Source organism: Dendrobates tinctorius, unplaced genomic scaffold, assembly GCF_039654945.1.
Source record: "Dendrobates tinctorius isolate UK_male_01 unplaced genomic scaffold, ASM3965494v1 ptg000204l, whole genome shotgun sequence".
In the NCBI taxonomy this organism is placed as follows: Eukaryota; Metazoa; Chordata; class Amphibia; order Anura; family Dendrobatidae; genus Dendrobates; species Dendrobates tinctorius.
The window spans coordinates 1,907,397-1,926,311 of record NW_027361871.1 but is presented as its reverse complement, the minus strand read 5'-3'; the positions used below and the strand labels follow the sequence as shown (position 1 = coordinate 1,926,311).

Sequence of the window (18,915 nt, the reverse complement as noted above, 5' to 3'; positions counted from 1 at the left end):
CTGTGGCTTAGTAAGCGCCTGTCTAGTAAACAGGAGATCCTGAGTTCGAATCTCAGCAGTGCCTTGTTTTCGTCTCCTCACAAAGAAGCTTCCTATCTTAAAAATAGGTGTTTCACTTGCGACTGATAGTGGAATTATGAGATTAAAAATCTCTTCTATCTAAGAGATATAAAGGAAGAAAGATGGCTTCAAGCATGACAATGTAAAACCAGTTGATTTAGTTTTGAAATGCCTCCTTTCTATGCATCTCTAATCCGTTTATTCAATGTATCTCACCTTTATGTCCTTTGGCTTAGTTGGTCAAAGAGCCTGTTTAGCAAACAGAAAATCTTGAATTTGAATGCCAGCAGTGCTATTCTTTCTTTATGTCAGTTTGGGGCTTCTTAACTCTCTAAGCAGGCTTTCTAATGTATCACACCTGTTTGTCCTTTGTCTTAGTTGGTCAAAGAGCCTGTTTAGTAAACAGAAAATCTTGAATTTGAATGCCAGCAGTCCTCTTCCTTTTTTATCTCAGTTTAGGGCTGTTTAACTCTCTAAGCAGGCTTTCTAATGTATCACACCTGTTTGTCCTTTGTCTTAGTTGGTCAAAGAGCCTATTTAGTAAATGGAAAATCTTGAATTTGAATGCCAGCAGTCCTTTTCCTTCTTTATCTCAGTTTAGGGCTGTTTAACTCTCTAAGCAGGCTTTTTAATGTTTCGCACCTGTTTGTCCTTTGGCTTAGTTGGTCAAAGAGCCTATTTAGTAAAAGGAAAATCTTGATTTTGAATGTCAGCAGTGCTTTCTATTCTTCATCTCATTTTGTGGGTTTTTACCCCAAAAAGAGGACTTTTACTCTTGTTTGTCATCAAATATTAATTTCCCACAGCCCTAATATAGTGCAATTGAGAAAAAAAATTCTCTGCTGTTGAAACACTTTAAAAGGAATTAGAGGATATAATTTTCTTTACAGAATATAGGATGGCATCAAGCTTTACCAATTAAAAACAGTGGATTTACAGGTCTGACTCTGCAAAGTTTGATAGCAGCACAGGAGTATTGTAAACTTTCATGCTTGAAGGGTTCCACTGCTTGGGTTAAAAATGAAAACCAAACCTTTCAACATGAAAGAAGAAGCAGATTAATCCGACGAGGATGGGATTCGAACCCATGCATGCAGAGCACAATGGATTAGCAGTCCATCGCCTTAACCACTCGGCCACCTCGTCTACATAGCACCCGTGCGTTTAGGTGGGAAGATGTTGAGAGGGTTTTTACCAGTCAGTGTTTTTTCACTGAAGATTGTATGTTGGCTTTTGTCAGAGTTGCCTTATCTCGTCAACTACAGTGCCTGTTGTTTGAAGTTATCTTGGGGAAAACTCTATCAGAAATGAACCAGTGCTGAGGTTTTTAATATCAATTAGTCATAATTTTTCCTCCTTTTGGTTTTGCCATGGCATTTCTTCAATCTGTCTATTCTGTGTCATAGCTTGGAAGCAAAACAAGTCCCAAATTTCAGCTGTGCTAAAAGATGGCTCATTCAATTGCAAAACTTCAAAGCCTTTGTCCTCGATACAGCTTCTGTAAATTTGTCAGTCTTTTAAATGAATGCTCTTCAAAATTTACTTGGCTTCTTAAGTGTTATGACTGAGATTGAAATCTTATTCCATGTTTCTGCTCTACGTGGAATGGAACTCAAGCTCAATATTGTTTTGCTGCGCTAACCAGTTGAATGTTCGATTGGTGCTTCAATCTTCCTTGGATTTCAAATGCATGCCATCTTCTGGTGCTGTGGCTTAGTTTGTTAAAGCGCCTGTCTAGTAAACAGGAGGTCCTGAGTTTGAATCTCAGCAGTGCCTTGTTTTCATCTCCTCACAAAGAAGCTTCCTATCTTAAAAATAGGTGTTTCACTTGCGACTGATAGTGCAATTATGAGATTAAAAATCTCTTCTATCTAAGAGATATAAAGGAAGAAAGATGGCTTCAAGCATGACAATGTAAAACCAGTTGATTTAGTTTTGAAATGCCTCCTTTCTATGCATCTCTAATCCGTTTATCCAATGTATCTCACCTTTATGTCCTTTGGCTTAGTTGGTCAAAGAGCCTGTTTAGTAAACAGAAAATCTTGAATTTGAATGCCAGCAGTGCTATTCTTTCTTTATGTCAGTTTGGGGCTTCTTAACTCTCTATGCAGGCTTTCTAATGTATCACACCTGTTTGTCCTTTGTCTTAGTTGGTCAAAGAGCCTGTTTAGTAAACAGAAAATCTTGAATTTGAATGCCAGCAGTCCTCTTCCTTCTTTATCTCAGTTTAGGGCTGTTTAACTCTCTAAGCAGGCTTTCTAATGTATCACACCTGTTTGTCCTTTGTCTTAGTTGGTCAAAGAGCCTATTTAGTAAATGGAAAATCTTGAATTTGAATGCCAGCAGTCCTTTTCCTTCTTTATCTCAGTTTAGGGCTGTTTAACTCTCTAAGCAGGCTTTTTAATGTTTCGCACCTGTTTGTCCTTTGGCTTAGTTGGTCAAAGAGCCTATTTAGTAAAAGGAAAATCTTGATTTTGAATGTCAGCAGTGCTTTCTATTCTTCATCTCATTTTGTGGGTTTTTACCCCAAAAAGAGGACTTTTACTCTTGTTTGTCATCAAATATTAATTTCCCACAGCCCTAATATAGTGCAATTGAGAAAAAAAATTCTCTGCTGTTGAAACACTTTAAAAGGAATTAGAGGATATAATTTTCTTTACAGAATATAGGATGGCATCAAGCTTTACAAATTAAAACCAGTGGATTTACAGATCTGACTCTGCAAAGTTTGATAGCAGCACAGGAGTATTGTAAACTTTCATGCATGAAGTGTCCACCGCTTGGGTTAAAAATGAAAACCAAACCATTCAACATGAAAGAAGAAGCAGATTAATCCGACGAGGATGGGATTCGAACCCATGCATGCAGAGCACAATGGATTAGCAGTCCATCGCCTTAACCACTCGACCACCTCGTCTACATAGCGCCCGTGCGTTTAGGTGGGAAGATGTTGAGAGGGTTTTTACCAGTCAGTGTTTTTTCACTGAAGATTGTATGTTGGCTTTTGTCAGAGTTGCCTTATCTCGTCAACTACAGTGCCTGTTGTTTGAAGTTAGCTTGGGGAAAACTCTATCAGAAATGAACCAGTGCTGAGGTTTTTAATATCAATTAGTCATAATTTTTCCTCCTTTTGGTTTTGCCATGGCATTTCTTCAATCTGTCTATTCTGTGTCATAACTTGGAAGCAAAACAAGTCCCAAATTTCAGCTGTGCTAAAAGATGGCTCATTCAATTGCAAAACTTCAAAGCCTTTGTCCTCGATACAGCTTCTGTAAATTTGTCAGTCTTTTAAATGAATGCTCTTCAAAATTTACTTGGCTTCTTAAGTGTTATGACTGAGATTGAAATCTTATTCCATGTTTCTGCTCTACGTGGAATGGAACTCAAGCTCAATATTGTTTTGCTGCGCTAACCAGTTGAATGTTTGATTGGTGCTTCAATCTCCCTTGGTTTTCAAATGCATGCCATCTTCTGGTGCTGTGGCTTAGTTGGTTAAAGCGCCTGTGTAAACAGGAGATCCTGAGTTCGAATCTCAGCAGTGCCTTGTTTTCGTCTCCTCACAAAGAAGCTTCCTATCTTAAATATAGGTGTTTCACTTGCGACTGATAGTGGAATTATGAGATTAAAAATCTCTTCTATCTAAGAGATATAAAGGAAGAAAGATGGCTTCAAGCATGACAATGTAAAACCAGTTGATTTAGTTTTGAAATGCCTCCTTTCTATGCATCTCTAATCCGTTTATTCAATGTATCTCACCTTTATGTCCTTTGGCTTAGTTGGTCAAAGAGCCTGTTTAGTAAACAGAAAATCTTGAATTTGAATGCCAGCAGTGCTATTCTTTCTTTATGTCAGTTTGGGGCTTCTTAACTCTCTAAGCAGGCTTTCTAATGTATCACACCTGTTTGTCCTTTGTCTTAGTTGGTCAAAGAGCCTATTTAGTAAATGGAAAATCTTGAATTTGAATGCCAGCAGTCCTTTTCCTTCTTTATCTCAGTTTAGGGCTGTTTAACTCTCTAAGCAGGCTTTTTAATGTTTCGCACCTGTTTGTCCTTTGGCTTAGTTGGTCAAAGAGCCTATTTAGTAAAAGGAAAATCTTGATTTTGAATGTCAGCAGTGCTTTCTATTCTTCATCTCATTTTGTGGGTTTTTACCCCAAAAAGAGGACTTTTACTCTTGTTTGTCATCAAATATTAATTTCCCACAGCCCTAATATAGTGCAATTGAGAAAAAAAATTCTCTGCTGTTGAAACACTTTAAAAGGAATTAGAGGATATAATTTTCTTTACAGAATATAGGATGGCATCAAGCTTTACAAATTAAAACCAGTGGATTTACAGATCTGACTCTGCAAAGTTTGATAGCAGCACAGGAGTATTGTAAACTTTCATGCATGAAGTGTCCACCGCTTGGGTTAAAAATGAAAACCAAACCATTCAACATGAAAGAAGAAGCAGATTAATCCGACGAGGATGGGATTCGAACCCATGCATGCAGAGCACAATGGATTAGCAGTCCATCGCCTTAACCACTCGGCCACCTCGTCTACATAGCGCCCGTGCGTTTAGGTGGGAAGATGTTGAGAGGGTTTTTACCAGTCAGTGTTTTTTCACTGAAGATTGTATGTTGGCTTTTGTCAGAGTTGCCTTATCTCGTCAACTACAGTGCCTGTTGTTTGAAGTTAGCTTGGGGAAAACTCTATCAGAAATGAACCAGTGCTGAGGTTTTTAATATCAATTAGTCATAATTTTTCCTCCTTTTGGTTTTGCCATGGCATTTCTTCAATCTGTCTATTCTGTGTCATAACTTGGAAGCAAAACAAGTCCCAAATTTCAGCTGTGCTAAAAGATGGCTCATTCAATTGCAAAACTTCAAAGCCTTTGTCCTCGATACAGCTTCTGTAAATTTGTCAGTCTTTTAAATGAATGCTCTTCAAAATTTACTTGGCTTCTTAAGTGTTATGACTGAGATTGAAATCTTATTCCATGTTTCTGCTCTACGTGGAATGGAACTCAAGCTCAATATTGTTTTGCTGCGCTAACCAGTTGAATGTTTGATTGGTGCTTCAATCTCCCTTGGTTTTCAAATGCATGCCATCTTCTGGTGCTGTGGCTTAGTTGGTTAAAGCGCCTGTCTAGTAAACAGGAGATCCTGAGTTCGAATCTCAGCAATGCCTTGTTTTCGTCTCCTCACAAAGAAGCTTCCTATCTTATAAATAGGTGTTTCACTTGCGACTGATAGTGGAATTATGAGATTGAAAATCTCTTCTATCTAAGAGATATAAAAGAAGAAAGATGGCTTCAAGCATGACAATGTAAAACCAGTTGATTTAGTTTTGAAATGCCTCCTTTCTATGCATCTCTAATCCGTTTATTCAATGTATCTCACCTTTATGTCCTTTGGCTTAGTTGGTCAAAGAGCCTGTTTAGTAAACAGAAAATCTTGAATTTGAATGCCAGCAGTGCTATTCTTTCTTTATGTCAGTTTGGGGCTTCTTAACTCTCTAAGCAGGCTTTCTAATGTATCACACCTGTTTGTCCTTTGTCTTAGTTGGTCAAAGAGCCTATTTAGTAAATGGAAAATCTTGAATTTGAATGCCAGCAGTCCTTTTCCTTCTTTATCTCAGTTTAGGGCTGTTTAACTCTCTAAGCAGGCTTTTTAATGTTTCGCACCTGTTTGTCCTTTGGCTTAGTTGGTCAAAGAGCCTATTTAGTAAAAGGAAAATCTTGATTTTGAATGTCAGCAGTGCTTTCTATTCTTCATCTCATTTTGTGTGTTTTTACCCCAAAAAGAGGACTTTTACTCTTGTTTGTCATCAAATATTAATTTCCCACAGCCCTAATATAGTGCAATTGAGAAAAAAAATTCTCTGCTGTTGAAACACTTTAAAAGGAATTAGAGGATATAATTTTATTTACAGAATATAGGATGGCATCAAGCTTTACCAATTAAAAACAGTGGATTTACAGGTCTGACTCTGCAAAGTTTGATAGCAGCACAGGAGTATTGTAAACTTTCATGCTTGAAGGGTTCCACTGCTTGGGTTAAAAATGAAAACCAAACCATTCAACATGAAAGAAGAAGCAGCTTAATCCGACGAGGATGGGATTCGAACCCATGCATGCAGAGCACCATGGATTAGCAGTCCATCGCCTTAACCACTCGGCCACCTCGTCTACATAGCACCCGTGCGTTTAGGTGGGAAGATGTTGAGAGGGTTTTTACCAGTCAGTGTTTTTTCACTGAAGATTGTATGTTGGCTTTTGTCAGAGTTGCCTTATCTCGTCAACTACAGTGCCTGTTGTTTGAAGTTATCTTGGGGAAAACTCTATCAGAAATGAACCAGTGCTGAGGTTTTTAATATCAATTAGTCATAATTTTTCCTCCTTTTGGTTTTGCCATGGCATTTCTTCAATCTGTCTATTCTGTGTCATAGCTTGGAAGCAAAACAAGTCCCAAATTTCAGCTGTGCTAAAAGATGGCTCATTCAATTGCAAAACTTCAAAGCCTTTGTCCTCGATACAGCTTCTGTAAATTTGTCAGTCTTTTAAATGAATGCTCTTCAAAATTTACTTGGCTTCTTAAGTGTTATGACTGAGATTGAAATCTTATTCCATGTTTCTGCTCTACGTGGAATGGAACTCAAGCTCAATATTGTTTTGCTGCGCTAACCAGTTGAATGTTCGATTGGTGCTTCAATCTTCCTTGGATTTCAAATGCATGCCATCTTCTTGTGCTGTGGCTTAGTTTGTTAAAGCGCCTGTCTAGTAAACAGGAGGTCCTGAGTTTGAATCTCAGCAGTGCCTTGTTTTCATCTCCTCACAAAGAAGCTTCCTATCTTAAAAATAGGTGTTTCACTTGCGACTGATAGTGCAATTATGAGATTAAAAATCTCTTCTATCTAAGAGATATAAAGGAAGAAAGATGGCTTCAAGCATGACAATGTAAAACCAGTTGATTTAGTTTTGAAATGCCTCCTTTCTATGCATCTCTAATCCGTTTATCCAATGTATCTCACCTTTATGTCCTTTGGCTTAGTTGGTCAAAGAGCCTGTTTAGTAAACAGAAAATCTTGAATTTGAATGCCAGCAGTGCTATTCTTTCTTTATGTCAGTTTGGGGCTTCTTAACTCTCTATGCAGGCTTTCTAATGTATCACACCTGTTTGTCCTTTGTCTTAGTTGGTCAAAGAGCCTGTTTAGTAAACAGAAAATCTTGAATTTGAATGCCAGCAGTCCTCTTCCTTCTTTATCTCAGTTTAGGGCTGTTTAACTCTCTAAGCAGGCTTTCTAATGTATCACACCTGTTTGTCCTTTGTCTTAGTTGGTCAAAGAGCCTATTTAGTAAATGGAAAATCTTGAATTTGAATGCCAGCAGTCCTTTTCCTTCTTTATCTCAGTTTAGGGCTGTTTAACTCTCTAAGCAGGCTTTTTAATGTTTCGCACCTGTTTGTCCTTTGGCTTAGTTGGTCAAAGAGCCTATTTAGTAAAAGGAAAATCTTGATTTTGAATGTCAGCAGTGCTTTCTATTCTTCATCTCATTTTGTGGGTTTTTACCCCAAAAAGAGGACTTTTACTCTTGTTTGTCATCAAATATTAATTTCCCACAGCCCTAATATAGTGCAATTGAGAAAAAAAATTCTCTGCTGTTGAAACACTTTAAAAGGAATTAGAGGATATAATTTTATTTACAGAATATAGGATGGCATCAAGCTTTACCAATTAAAAACAGTGGATTTACAGGTCTGACTCTGCAAAGTTTGATAGCAGCACAGGAGTATTGTAAACTTTCATGCTTGAAGGGTTCCACTGCTTGGGTTAAAAATGAAAACCAAACCATTCAACATGAAAGAAGAAGCAGCTTAATCCGACGAGGATGGGATTCGAACCCATGCATGCAGAGCACCATGGATTAGCAGTCCATCGCCTTAACCACTCGGCCACCTCGTCTACATAGCACCCGTGCGTTTAGGTGGGAAGATGTTGAGAGGGTTTTTACCAGTCAGTGTTTTTTCACTGAAGATTGTATGTTGGCTTTTGTCAGAGTTGCCTTATCTCGTCAACTACAGTGCCTGTTGTTTGAAGTTAGCTTGGGGAAAACTCTATCAGAAATGAACCAGTGCTGAGGTTTTTAATATCAATTAGTCATAATTTTTCCTCCTTTTGGTTTTGCCATGGCATTTCTTCAATCTGTCTATTCTGTGTCATAACTTGGAAGCAAAACAAGTCCCAAATTTCAGCTGTGCTAAAAGATGGCTCATTCAATTGCAAAACTTCAAAGCCTTTGTCCTCGATACAGCTTCTGTAAATTTGTCAGTCTTTTAAATGAATGCTCTTCAAAATTTACTTGGCTTCTTAAGTGTTATGACTGAGATTGAAATCTTATTCCATGTTTCTGCTCTACGTGGAATGGAACTCAAGCTCAATATTGTTTTGCTGCGCTAACCAGTTGAATGTTTGATTGGTGCTTCAATCTCCCTTGGTTTTCAAATGCATGCCATCTTCTGGTGCTGTGGCTTAGTTGGTTAAAGCGCCTGTGTAAACAGGAGATCCTGAGTTCGAATCTCAGCAGTGCCTTGTTTTCGTCTCCTCACAAAGAAGCTTCCTATCTCAAAAATAGGTGTTTCACTTGCGACTGATAGTGGAATTATGAGATTAAAAATCTCTTCTATCTAAGAGATATAAAGGAAGAAAGATGGCTTCAAGCATGACAATGTAAAACCAGTTGATTTAGTTTTGAAATGCCTCCTTTCTATGCATCTCTAATCCGTTTATTCAATGTATCTCACCTTTATGTCCTTTGGCTTAGTTGGTCAAAGAGCCTGTTTAGCAAACAGAAAATCTTGAATTTGAATGCCAGCAGTGCTATTCTTTCTTTATGTCAGTTTGGGGCTTCTTAACTCTCTAAGCAGGCTTTCTAATGTATCACACCTGTTTGTCCTTTGTCTTAGTTGGTCAAAGAGCCTATTTAGTAAATGGAAAATCTTGAATTTGAATGCCAGCAGTCCTTTTCCTTCTTTATCTCAGTTTAGGGCTGTTTAACTCTCTAAGCAGGCTTTTTAATGTTTCGCACCTGTTTGTCCTTTGGCTTAGTTGGTCAAAGAGCCTATTTAGTAAAAGGAAAATCTTGATTTTGAATGTCAGCAGTGCTTTCTATTCTTCATCTCATTTTGTGGGTTTTTACCCCAAAAAGAGGACTTTTACTCTTGTTTGTCATCAAATATTAATTTCCCACAGCCCTAATATAGTGCAATTGAGAAAAAAAATTCTCTGCTGTTGAAACACTTTAAAAGGAATTAGAGGATATAATTTTCTTTACAGAATATAGGATGGCATCAAGCTTTACAAATTAAAACCAGTGGATTTACAGATCTGACTCTGCAAAGTTTGATAGCAGCACAGGAGTATTGTAAACTTTCATGCATGAAGTGTCCACCGCTTGGGTTAAAAATGAAAACCAAACCATTCAACATGAAAGAAGAAGCAGATTAATCCGACGAGGATGGGATTCGAACCCATGCATGCAGAGCACAATGGATTAGCAGTCCATCGCCTTAACCACTCGGCCACCTCGTCTACATAGCGCCCGTGCGTTTAGGTGGGAAGATGTTGAGAGGGTTTTTACCAGTCAGTGTTTTTTCACTGAAGATTGTATGTTGGCTTTTGTCAGAGTTGCCTTATCTCGTCAACTACAGTGCCTGTTGTTTGAAGTTAGCTTGGGGAAAACTCTATCAGAAATGAACCAGTGCTGAGGTTTTTAATATCAATTAGTCATAATTTTTCCTCCTTTTGGTTTTGCCATGGCATTTCTTCAATCTGTCTATTCTGTGTCATAACTTGGAAGCAAAACAAGTCCCAAATTTCAGCTGTGCTAAAAGATGGCTCATTCAATTGCAAAACTTCAAAGCCTTTGTCCTCGATACAGCTTCTGTAAATTTGTCAGTCTTTTAAATGAATGCTCTTCAAAATTTACTTGGCTTCTTAAGTGTTATGACTGAGATTGAAATCTTATTCCATGTTTCTGCTCTACGTGGAATGGAACTCAAGCTCAATATTGTTTTGCTGCGCTAACCAGTTGAATGTTTGATTGGTGCTTCAATCTCCCTTGGTTTTCAAATGCATGCCATCTTCTGGTGCTGTGGCTTAGTTGGTTAAAGCGCCTGTGTAAACAGGAGATCCTGAGTTCGAATCTCAGCAGTGCCTTGTTTTCGTCTCCTCACAAAGAAGCTTCCTATCTTAAAAATAGGTGTTTCACTTGCGACTGATAGTGGAATTATGAGATTAAAAATCTCTTCTATCTAAGAGATATAAAGGAAGAAAGATGGCTTCAAGCATGACAATGTAAAACCAGTTGATTTAGTTTTGAAATGCCTCCTTTCTATGCATCTCTAATCCGTTTATTCAATGTATCTCACCTTTATGTCCTTTGGCTTAGTTGGTCAAAGAGCCTGTTTAGCAAACAGAAAATCTTGAATTTGAATGCCAGCAGTGCTATTCTTTCTTTATGTCAGTTTGGGGCTTCTTAACTCTCTAAGCAGGCTTTCTAATGTATCACACCTGTTTGTCCTTTGTCTTAGTTGGTCAAAGAGCCTGTTTAGTAAACAGAAAATCTTGAATTTGAATGCCAGCAGTCCTCTTCCTTTTTTATCTCAGTTTAGGGCTGTTTAACTCTCTAAGCAGGCTTTCTAATGTATCACACCTGTTTGTCCTTTGTCTTAGTTGGTCAAAGAGCCTATTTAGTAAATGGAAAATCTTGAATTTGAATGCCAGCAGTCCTTTTCCTTCTTTATCTCAGTTTAGGGCTGTTTAACTCTCTAAGCAGGCTTTTTAATGTTTCGCACCTGTTTGTCCTTTGGCTTAGTTGGTCAAAGAGCCTATTTAGTAAAAGGAAAATCTTGATTTTGAATGTCAGCAGTGCTTTCTATTCTTCATCTCATTTTGTGGGTTTTTACCCCAAAAAGAGGACTTTTACTCTTGTTTGTCATCAAATATTAATTTCCCACAGCCCTAATATAGTGCAATTGAGAAAAAAAATTCTCTGCTGTTGAAACACTTTAAAAGGAATTAGAGGATATAATTTTATTTACAGAATATAGGATGGCATCAAGCTTTACAAATTAAAACCAGTGGATTTACAGATCTGACTCTGCAAAGTTTGATAGCAGCACAGGAGTATTGTAAACTTTCATGCATGAAGTGTCCACCGCTTGGGTTAAAAATGAAAACCAAACAATTCAACATGAAAGAAGAAGCAGATTAATGCAACGAGGATGGGAATCGAACCCATGCATGCAGAGCACAATGGATTAGCAGTCCATCGCCTTAACCACTCGTCCACCTCGTCTACAAAGCGCCCGTGCGTTTAGGTGGGAAGATGTTGAGAGGGATTTTACCAGTCAGTGTTTTTTCACTGAAGATTGTATGTTGGCTTTTGTCAGAGTTGCCTTATCTCGTCAACTACAGTGCCTGTTGTTTGAAGTTAGCTTGGGGAAAACTCTATCAGAAATGAACCAGTGCTGAGGTTTTTAATATCAATTAGTCATAATTTTTCCTCCTTTTGGTTTTGCCATGGCATTTCTTCAATCTGTCTATTCTGTGTCATAGCTTGGAAGCAAAACAAGTCCCAAATTTCAGCTGTGCTAAAAGATGGCTCATTCAATTGCAAAACTTCAAAGCCTTTGTCCTCGATACAGCTTCTGTAAATTTGTCAGTCTTTTAAATGAATGCTCTTCAAAATTTACTTGGCTTCTTAAGTGTTATGACTGAGATTGAAATCTTATTCCATGTTTCTGCTCTACGTGGAATGGAACTCAAGCTCAATATTGTTTTGCTGCGCTAACCAGTTGAATGTTCGATTGGTGCTTCAATCTTCCTTGGATTTCAAATGCATGCCATCTTCTGGTGCTGTGGCTTAGTTTGTTAAAGCGCCTGTCTAGTAAACAGGAGGTCCTGAGTTTTAATCTCAGCAGTGCCTTGTTTTCATCTCCTCACAAAGAAGCTTCCTATCTTAAAAATAGGTGTTTCACTTGCGACTGATAGTGCAATTATGAGATTAAAAATCTCTTCTATCTAAGAGATATAAAGGAAGAAAGATGGCTTCAAGCATGACAATGTAAAACCAGTTGATTTAGTTTTGAAATGCCTCCTTTCTATGCATCTCTAATCCGTTTATCCAATGTATCTCACCTTTATGTCCTTTGGCTTAGTTGGTCAAAGAGCCTGTTTAGTAAACAGAAAATCTTGAATTTGAATGCCAGCAGTGCTATTCTTTCTTTATGTCAGTTTGGGGCTTCTTAACTCTCTATGCAGGCTTTCTAATGTATCACACCTGTTTGTCCTTTGTCTTAGTTGGTCAAAGAGCCTGTTTAGTAAACAGAAAATCTTGAATTTGAATGCCAGCAGTCCTCTTCCTTCTTTATCTCAGTTTAGGGCTGTTTAACTCTCTAAGCAGGCTTTCTAATGTATCACACCTGTTTGTCCTTTGTCTTAGTTGGTCAAAGAGCCTATTTAGTAAATGGAAAATCTTGAATTTGAATGCCAGCAGTCCTTTTCCTTCTTTATCTCAGTTTAGGGCTGTTTAACTCTCTAAGCAGGCTTTTTAATGTTTCGCACCTGTTTGTCCTTTGGCTTAGTTGGTCAAAGAGCCTATTTAGTAAAAGGAAAATCTTGATTTTGAATGTCAGCAGTGCTTTCTATTCTTCATCTCATTTTGTGGGTTTTTACCCCAAAAAGAGGACTTTTACTCTTGTTTGTCATCAAATATTAATTTCCCACAGCCCTAATATAGTGCAATTGAGAAAAAAAATTCTCTGCTGTTGAAACACTTTAAAAGGAATTAGAGGATATAATTTTCTTTACAGAATATAGGATGGCATCAAGCTTTACAAATTAAAACCAGTGGATTTACAGATCTGACTCTGCAAAGTTTGATAGCAGCACAGGAGTATTGTAAACTTTCATGCATGAAGTGTCCACCGCTTGGGTTAAAAATGAAAACCAAACCATTCAACATGAAAGAAGAAGCAGATTAATCCGACGAGGATGGGATTCGAACCCATGCATGCAGAGCACAATGGATTAGCAGTCCATCGCCTTAACCACTCGGCCACCTCGTCTACATAGCGCCCGTGCGTTTAGGTGGGAAGATGTTGAGAGGGTTTTTACCAGTCAGTGTTTTTTCACTGAAGATTGTATGTTGGCTTTTGTCAGAGTTGCCTTATCTCGTCAACTACAGTGCCTGTTGTTTGAAGTTAGCTTGGGGAAAACTCTATCAGAAATGAACCAGTGCTGAGGTTTTTAATATCAATTAGTCATAATTTTTCCTCCTTTTGGTTTTGCCATGGCATTTCTTCAATCTGTCTATTCTGTGTCATAACTTGGAAGCAAAACAAGTCCCAAATTTCAGCTGTGCTAAAAGATGGCTCATTCAATTGCAAAACTTCAAAGCCTTTGTCCTCGATACAGCTTCTGTAAATTTGTCAGTCTTTTAAATGAATGCTCTTCAAAATTTACTTGGCTTCTTAAGTGTTATGACTGAGATTGAAATCTTATTCCATGTTTCTGCTCTACGTGGAATGGAACTCAAGCTCAATATTGTTTTGCTGCGCTAACCAGTCGAATGTTTGATTGGTGCTTCAATCTTCCTTGGTTTTCAAATGCATGCCATCTTCTGGTGCTGTGGCTTAGTAAGCGCCTGTCTAGTAAACAGGAGATCCTGAGTTCGAATCTCAGCAGTGCCTTGTTTTCGTCTCCTCACAAAGAAGCTTCCTATCTTAAAAATAGGTGTTTCACTTGCGACTGATAGTGGAATTATGAGATTAAAAATCTCTTCTATCTAAGAGATATAAAGGAAGAAAGATGGCTTCAAGCATGACAATGTAAAACCAGTTGATTTAGTTTTGAAATGCCTCCTTTCTATGCATCTCTAATCCGTTTATTCAATGTATCTCACCTTTATGTCCTTTGGCTTAGTTGGTCAAAGAGCCTGTTTAGCAAACAGAAAATCTTGAATTTGAATGCCAGCAGTGCTATTCTTTCTTTATGTCAGTTTGGGGCTTCTTAACTCTCTAAGCAGGCTTTCTAATGTATCACACCTGTTTGTCCTTTGTCTTAGTTGGTCAAAGAGCCTGTTTAGTAAACAGAAAATCTTGAATTTGAATGCCAGCAGTCCTCTTCCTTTTTTATCTCAGTTTAGGGCTGTTTAACTCTCTAAGCAGGCTTTCTAATGTATCACACCTGTTTGTCCTTTGTCTTAGTTGGTCAAAGAGCCTATTTAGTAAATGGAAAATCTTGAATTTGAATGCCAGCAGTCCTTTTCCTTCTTTATCTCAGTTTAGGGCTGTTTAACTCTCTAAGCAGGCTTTTTAATGTTTCGCACCTGTTTGTCCTTTGGCTTAGTTGGTCAAAGAGCCTATTTAGTAAAAGGAAAATCTTGATTTTGAATGTCAGCAGTGCTTTCTATTCTTCATCTCATTTTGTGGGTTTTTACCCCAAAAAGAGGACTTTTACTCTTGTTTGTCATCAAATATTAATTTCCCACAGCCCTAATATAGTGCAATTGAGAAAAAAAATTCTCTGCTGTTGAAACACTTTAAAAGGAATTAGAGGATATAATTTTCTTTACAGAATATAGGATGGCATCAAGCTTTACCAATTAAAACCAGTGGATTTACAGGTCTGACTCTGCAAAGTTTGATAGCAGCACAGGAGTATTGTAAACTTTCATGCTTGAAGGGTTCCACTGCTTGGGTTAAAAATGAAAACCAAACCATTCAACATGAAAGAAGAAGCAGATTAATCCGACGAGGATGGGATTCGAACCCATGCATGCAGAGCACAATGGATTAGCAGTCCTTCGCCTTAACCACTCGGCCACCTCGTCTACATAGCACCCGTGCGTTTAGGTGGGAAGATGTTGAGAGGGTTTTTACCAGTCAGTGTTTTTTCACTGAAGATTGTATGTTGGCTTTTGTCAGAGTTGCCTTATCTCGTCAACTACAGTGCCTGTTGTTTGAAGTTATCTTGGGGAAAACTCTATCAGAAATGAACCAGTGCTGAGGTTTTTAATATCAATTAGTCATAATTTTTCCTCCTTTTGGTTTTGCCATGGCATTTCTTCAATCTGTCTATTCTGTGTCATAGCTTGGAAGCAAAACAAGTCCCAAATTTCAGCTGTGCTAAAAGATGGCTCATTCAATTGCAAAACTTCAAAGCCTTTGTCCTCGATACAGCTTCTGTAAATTTGTCAGTCTTTTAAATGAATGCTCTTCAAAATTTACTTGGCTTCTTAAGTGTTATGACTGAGATTGAAATCTTATTCCATGTTTCTGCTCTACGTGGAATGGAACTCAAGCTCAATATTGTTTTGCTGCGCTAACCAGTTGAATGTTCGATTGGTGCTTCAATCTTCCTTGGATTTCAAATGCATGCCATCTTCTGGTGCTGTGGCTTAGTTGGTTAAAGCGCCTGTCTAGTAAACAGGAGGTCCTGAGTTTGAATCTCAGCAGTGCCTTGTTTTCATCTCCTCACAAAGAAGCTTCCTATCTTAAAAATAGGTGTTTCACTTGCGACTGATAGTGCAATTATGAGATTAAAAATCTCTTCTATCTAAGAGATATAAAGGAAGAAAGATGGCTTCAAGCATGACAATGTAAAACCAGTTGATTTAGTTTTGAAATGCCTCCTTTCTATGCATCTCTAATCCGTTTATCCAATGTATCTCACCTTTATGTCCTTTGGCTTAGTTGGTCAAAGAGCCTGTTTAGTAAACAGAAAATCTTGAATTTGAATGCCAGCAGTGCTATTCTTTCTTTATGTCAGTTTGGGGCTTCTTAACTCTCTATGCAGGCTTTCTAATGTATCACACCTGTTTGTCCTTTGTCTTAGTTGGTCAAAGAGCCTGTTTAGTAAACAGAAAATCTTGAATTTGAATGCCAGCAGTCCTCTTCCTTCTTTATCTCAGTTTAGGGCTGTTTAACTCTCTAAGCAGGCTTTCTAATGTATCACACCTGTTTGTCCTTTGTCTTAGTTGGTCAAAGAGCCTATTTAGTAAATGGAAAATCTTGAATTTGAATGCCAGCAGTCCTTTTCCTTCTTTATCTCAGTTTAGGGCTGTTTAACTCTCTAAGCAGGCTTTTTAATGTTTCGCACCTGTTTGTCCTTTGGCTTAGTTGGTCAAAGAGCCTATTTAGTAAAAGGAAAATCTTGATTTTGAATGTCAGCAGTGCTTTCTATTCTTCATCTCATTTTGTGGGTTTTTACCCCAAAAAGAGGACTTTTACTCTTGTTTGTCATCAAATATTAATTTCCCACAGCCCTAATATAGTGCAATTGAGAAAAAAAATTCTCTGCTGTTGAAACACTTTAAAAGGAATTAGAGGATATAATTTTCTTTACAGAATATAGGATGGCATCAAGCTTTACAAATTAAAACCAGTGGATTTACAGATCTGACTCTGCAAAGTTTGATAGCAGCACAGGAGTATTGTAAACTTTCATGCATGAAGTGTCCACCGCTTGGGTTAAAAATGAAAACCAAACCATTCAACATGAAAGAAGAAGCAGATTAATTCGACGAGGATGGGATTCGAACCCATGCATGCAGAGCACAATGGATTAGCAGTCCATCGCCTTAACCACTCGGCCACCTCGTCTACATAGCACCTGTGCGTTTAGGTGGGAAGATGTTGAGAGGGTTTTTACCAGTCAGTGTTTTTTCACTGAAGATTGTATGTTGGCTTTTGTCAGAGTTGCCTTATCTCGTCAACTACAGTGCCTGTTGTTTGAAGTTAGCTTGGGGAAAACTCTATCAGAAATGAACCAGTGCTGAGGTTTTTAATATCAATTAGTCATAATTTTTCCTCCTTTTGGTTTTGCCATGGCATTTCTTCAATCTGTCTATTCTGTGTCATAACTTGGAAGCAAAACAAGTCCCAAATTTCAGCTGTGCTAAAAGATGGCTCATTCAATTGCAAAACTTCAAAGCCTTTGTCCTCGATACAGCTTCTGTAAATTTGTCAGTCTTTTAAATGAATGCTCTTCAAAATTTACTTGGCTTCTTAAGTGTTATGACTGAGATTGAAATCTTATTCCATGTTTCTGCTCTACGTGGAATGGAACTCAAGCTCAATATTGTTTTGCTGCGCTAACCAGTTGAATGTTTGATTGGTGCTTCAATCTTCCTTGGTTTTCAAATGCATGCCATCTTCTGGTGCTGTGGCTTAGTTGGTTAAAGCGCCTGTCTAGTAAACAGGACATCCTGAGTTCGAATCTCAGCAGTGCCTTGTTTTCGTCTCCTCACAAAGAAGCTTCCTATCTTAAAAATAGGTGTTTCACTTGCGACTGATAGTGGAATTATGAGATTAAAATTCTCTTCTATCTAAGAGATATAAAGGAAGAAAGATGGCTTCAAGCATGACAATGTAAAACCAGTTGATTTAGTTTTGAAATGCCTCCTTTCTATGCATCTCTAATCCGTTTATTCAATGTATCTCACCTTTATGTCCTTTGGCTTAGTTGGTCAAAGAGCCTGTTTAGCAAACAGAAAATCTTGAATTTGAATGCCAGCAGTGCTATTCTTTCTTTATGTCAGTTTGGGGCTTCTTAACTCTCTAAGCAGGCTTTCTAATGTATCACACCTGTTTGTCCTTTGTCTTAGTTGGTCAAAGAGCCTGTTTAGTAAACAGAAAATCTTGAATTTGAATGCCAGCAGTCCTCTTCCTTTTTTATCTCAGTTTAGGGCTGTTTAACTCTCTAAGCAGGCTTTCTAATATATCACACCTGTTTGTCCTTTGTCTTAGTTGGTCAAAGAGCCTATTTAGTAAATGGAAAATCTTGAATTTGAATGCCAGCAGTCCTTTTCCTTCTTTATCTCAGTTTAGGGCTGTTTAACTCTCTAAGCAGGCTTTTTAATGTTTCGCACCTGTTTGTCCTTTGGCTTAGTTGGTCAAAGAGCCTATTTAGTAAAAGGAAAATCTTGATTTTGAATGTCAGCAGTGCTTTCTATTCTTCATCTCATTTTGTGGGTTTTTACCCCAAAAAGAGGACTTTTACTCTTGTTTGTCATCAAATATTAATTTCCCACAGCCCTAATATAGTGCAATTGAGAAAAAAAATTCTCTGCTGTTGAAACACTTTAAAAGGAATTAGAAGATATAATTTTCTTTACAGAATATAGGATGGCATCAAGCTTTACCAATTAAAACCAGTGGATTTACAGGTCTGACTCTGCAAAGTTTGATAGCAGCACAGGAGTATTGTAAACTTTCATGCTTGAAGGGTTCCACTGCTTGGGTTAAAAATGAAAACCAAACCATTCAACATGAAAGAAGAAGCAGATTAATCCGACGAGGATGGGATTCAAACCCATGCATGCAGAGCACAATGGATTAGCAGTCCATCGCCTTAACCACTCGGCCACCTCGTCTACATAGCGCCTGTGCGTTTAGGTGGGAAGATGTTGAGAGGGTTTTTACCAGTCAGTGTTTTTTCACTGAAGATTGTATGTTGGCTTTTGTCAGAGTTGCCTTATCTCGTCAACTACAGTGCCTGTTGTTTGAAGTTAGCTTGGGGAAAACTCTATCAGAAATGAACCAGTGCTGAGGTTTTTAATATCAATTAGTCATAATTTTTCCTCCTTTTGGTTTTGCCATGGCATTTCTTCAATCTGTCTATTCTGTGTCATAACTTGGAAGCAAAACAAGTCCCAAATTTCAGCTGTGCTAAAAGATGGCTCATTCAATTGCAAAACTTCAAAGCCTTTGTCCTCGATACAGCTTCTGTAAATTTGTCAGTCTTTTAAATGAATGCTCTTCAAAATTTACTTGGCTTCTTAAGTGTTATGACTGAGATTGAAATCTTAT

The 18,915-nt window shown here is 37.9% G+C and overlaps 9 non-coding genes across 9 annotated transcripts; all 9 read right to left on the bottom strand.

The window, feature by feature from the left end:
- Positions 1–1,124: 1,124 nt before the first annotated feature.
- On the bottom strand, positions 1,125–1,206 carry TRNAS-GCU (transfer RNA serine (anticodon GCU)). The gene has a single exon. It is a non-coding gene; the product is annotated as a tRNA-Ser (tRNA).
- Positions 1,207–2,895: 1,689 nt separating this feature from the next.
- On the bottom strand, positions 2,896–2,977 carry TRNAS-GCU (transfer RNA serine (anticodon GCU)). Its single transcript has one exon. It is a non-coding gene; the product is annotated as a tRNA-Ser (tRNA).
- Positions 2,978–4,521: 1,544 nt separating this feature from the next.
- TRNAS-GCU (transfer RNA serine (anticodon GCU)) lies at positions 4,522–4,603 on the bottom strand. The gene has a single exon. It is a non-coding gene; the product is annotated as a tRNA-Ser (tRNA).
- A 1,548-nt stretch (positions 4,604–6,151) lies between these two features.
- On the bottom strand, positions 6,152–6,233 carry TRNAS-GCU (transfer RNA serine (anticodon GCU)). Its single transcript has one exon. It is a non-coding gene; the product is annotated as a tRNA-Ser (tRNA).
- A 1,690-nt stretch (positions 6,234–7,923) lies between these two features.
- On the bottom strand, positions 7,924–8,005 carry TRNAS-GCU (transfer RNA serine (anticodon GCU)). The gene has a single exon. It is a non-coding gene; the product is annotated as a tRNA-Ser (tRNA).
- A 1,544-nt stretch (positions 8,006–9,549) lies between these two features.
- On the bottom strand, positions 9,550–9,631 carry TRNAS-GCU (transfer RNA serine (anticodon GCU)). Its single transcript has one exon. It is a non-coding gene; the product is annotated as a tRNA-Ser (tRNA).
- A 3,457-nt stretch (positions 9,632–13,088) lies between these two features.
- On the bottom strand, positions 13,089–13,170 carry TRNAS-GCU (transfer RNA serine (anticodon GCU)). The gene has a single exon. It is a non-coding gene; the product is annotated as a tRNA-Ser (tRNA).
- Positions 13,171–16,625: 3,455 nt separating this feature from the next.
- TRNAS-GCU (transfer RNA serine (anticodon GCU)) lies at positions 16,626–16,707 on the bottom strand. Its single transcript has one exon. It is a non-coding gene; the product is annotated as a tRNA-Ser (tRNA).
- A 1,690-nt stretch (positions 16,708–18,397) lies between these two features.
- TRNAS-GCU (transfer RNA serine (anticodon GCU)) lies at positions 18,398–18,479 on the bottom strand. Its single transcript has one exon. It is a non-coding gene; the product is annotated as a tRNA-Ser (tRNA).
- Between the last annotated feature and the right edge of the window lie 436 nt (positions 18,480–18,915).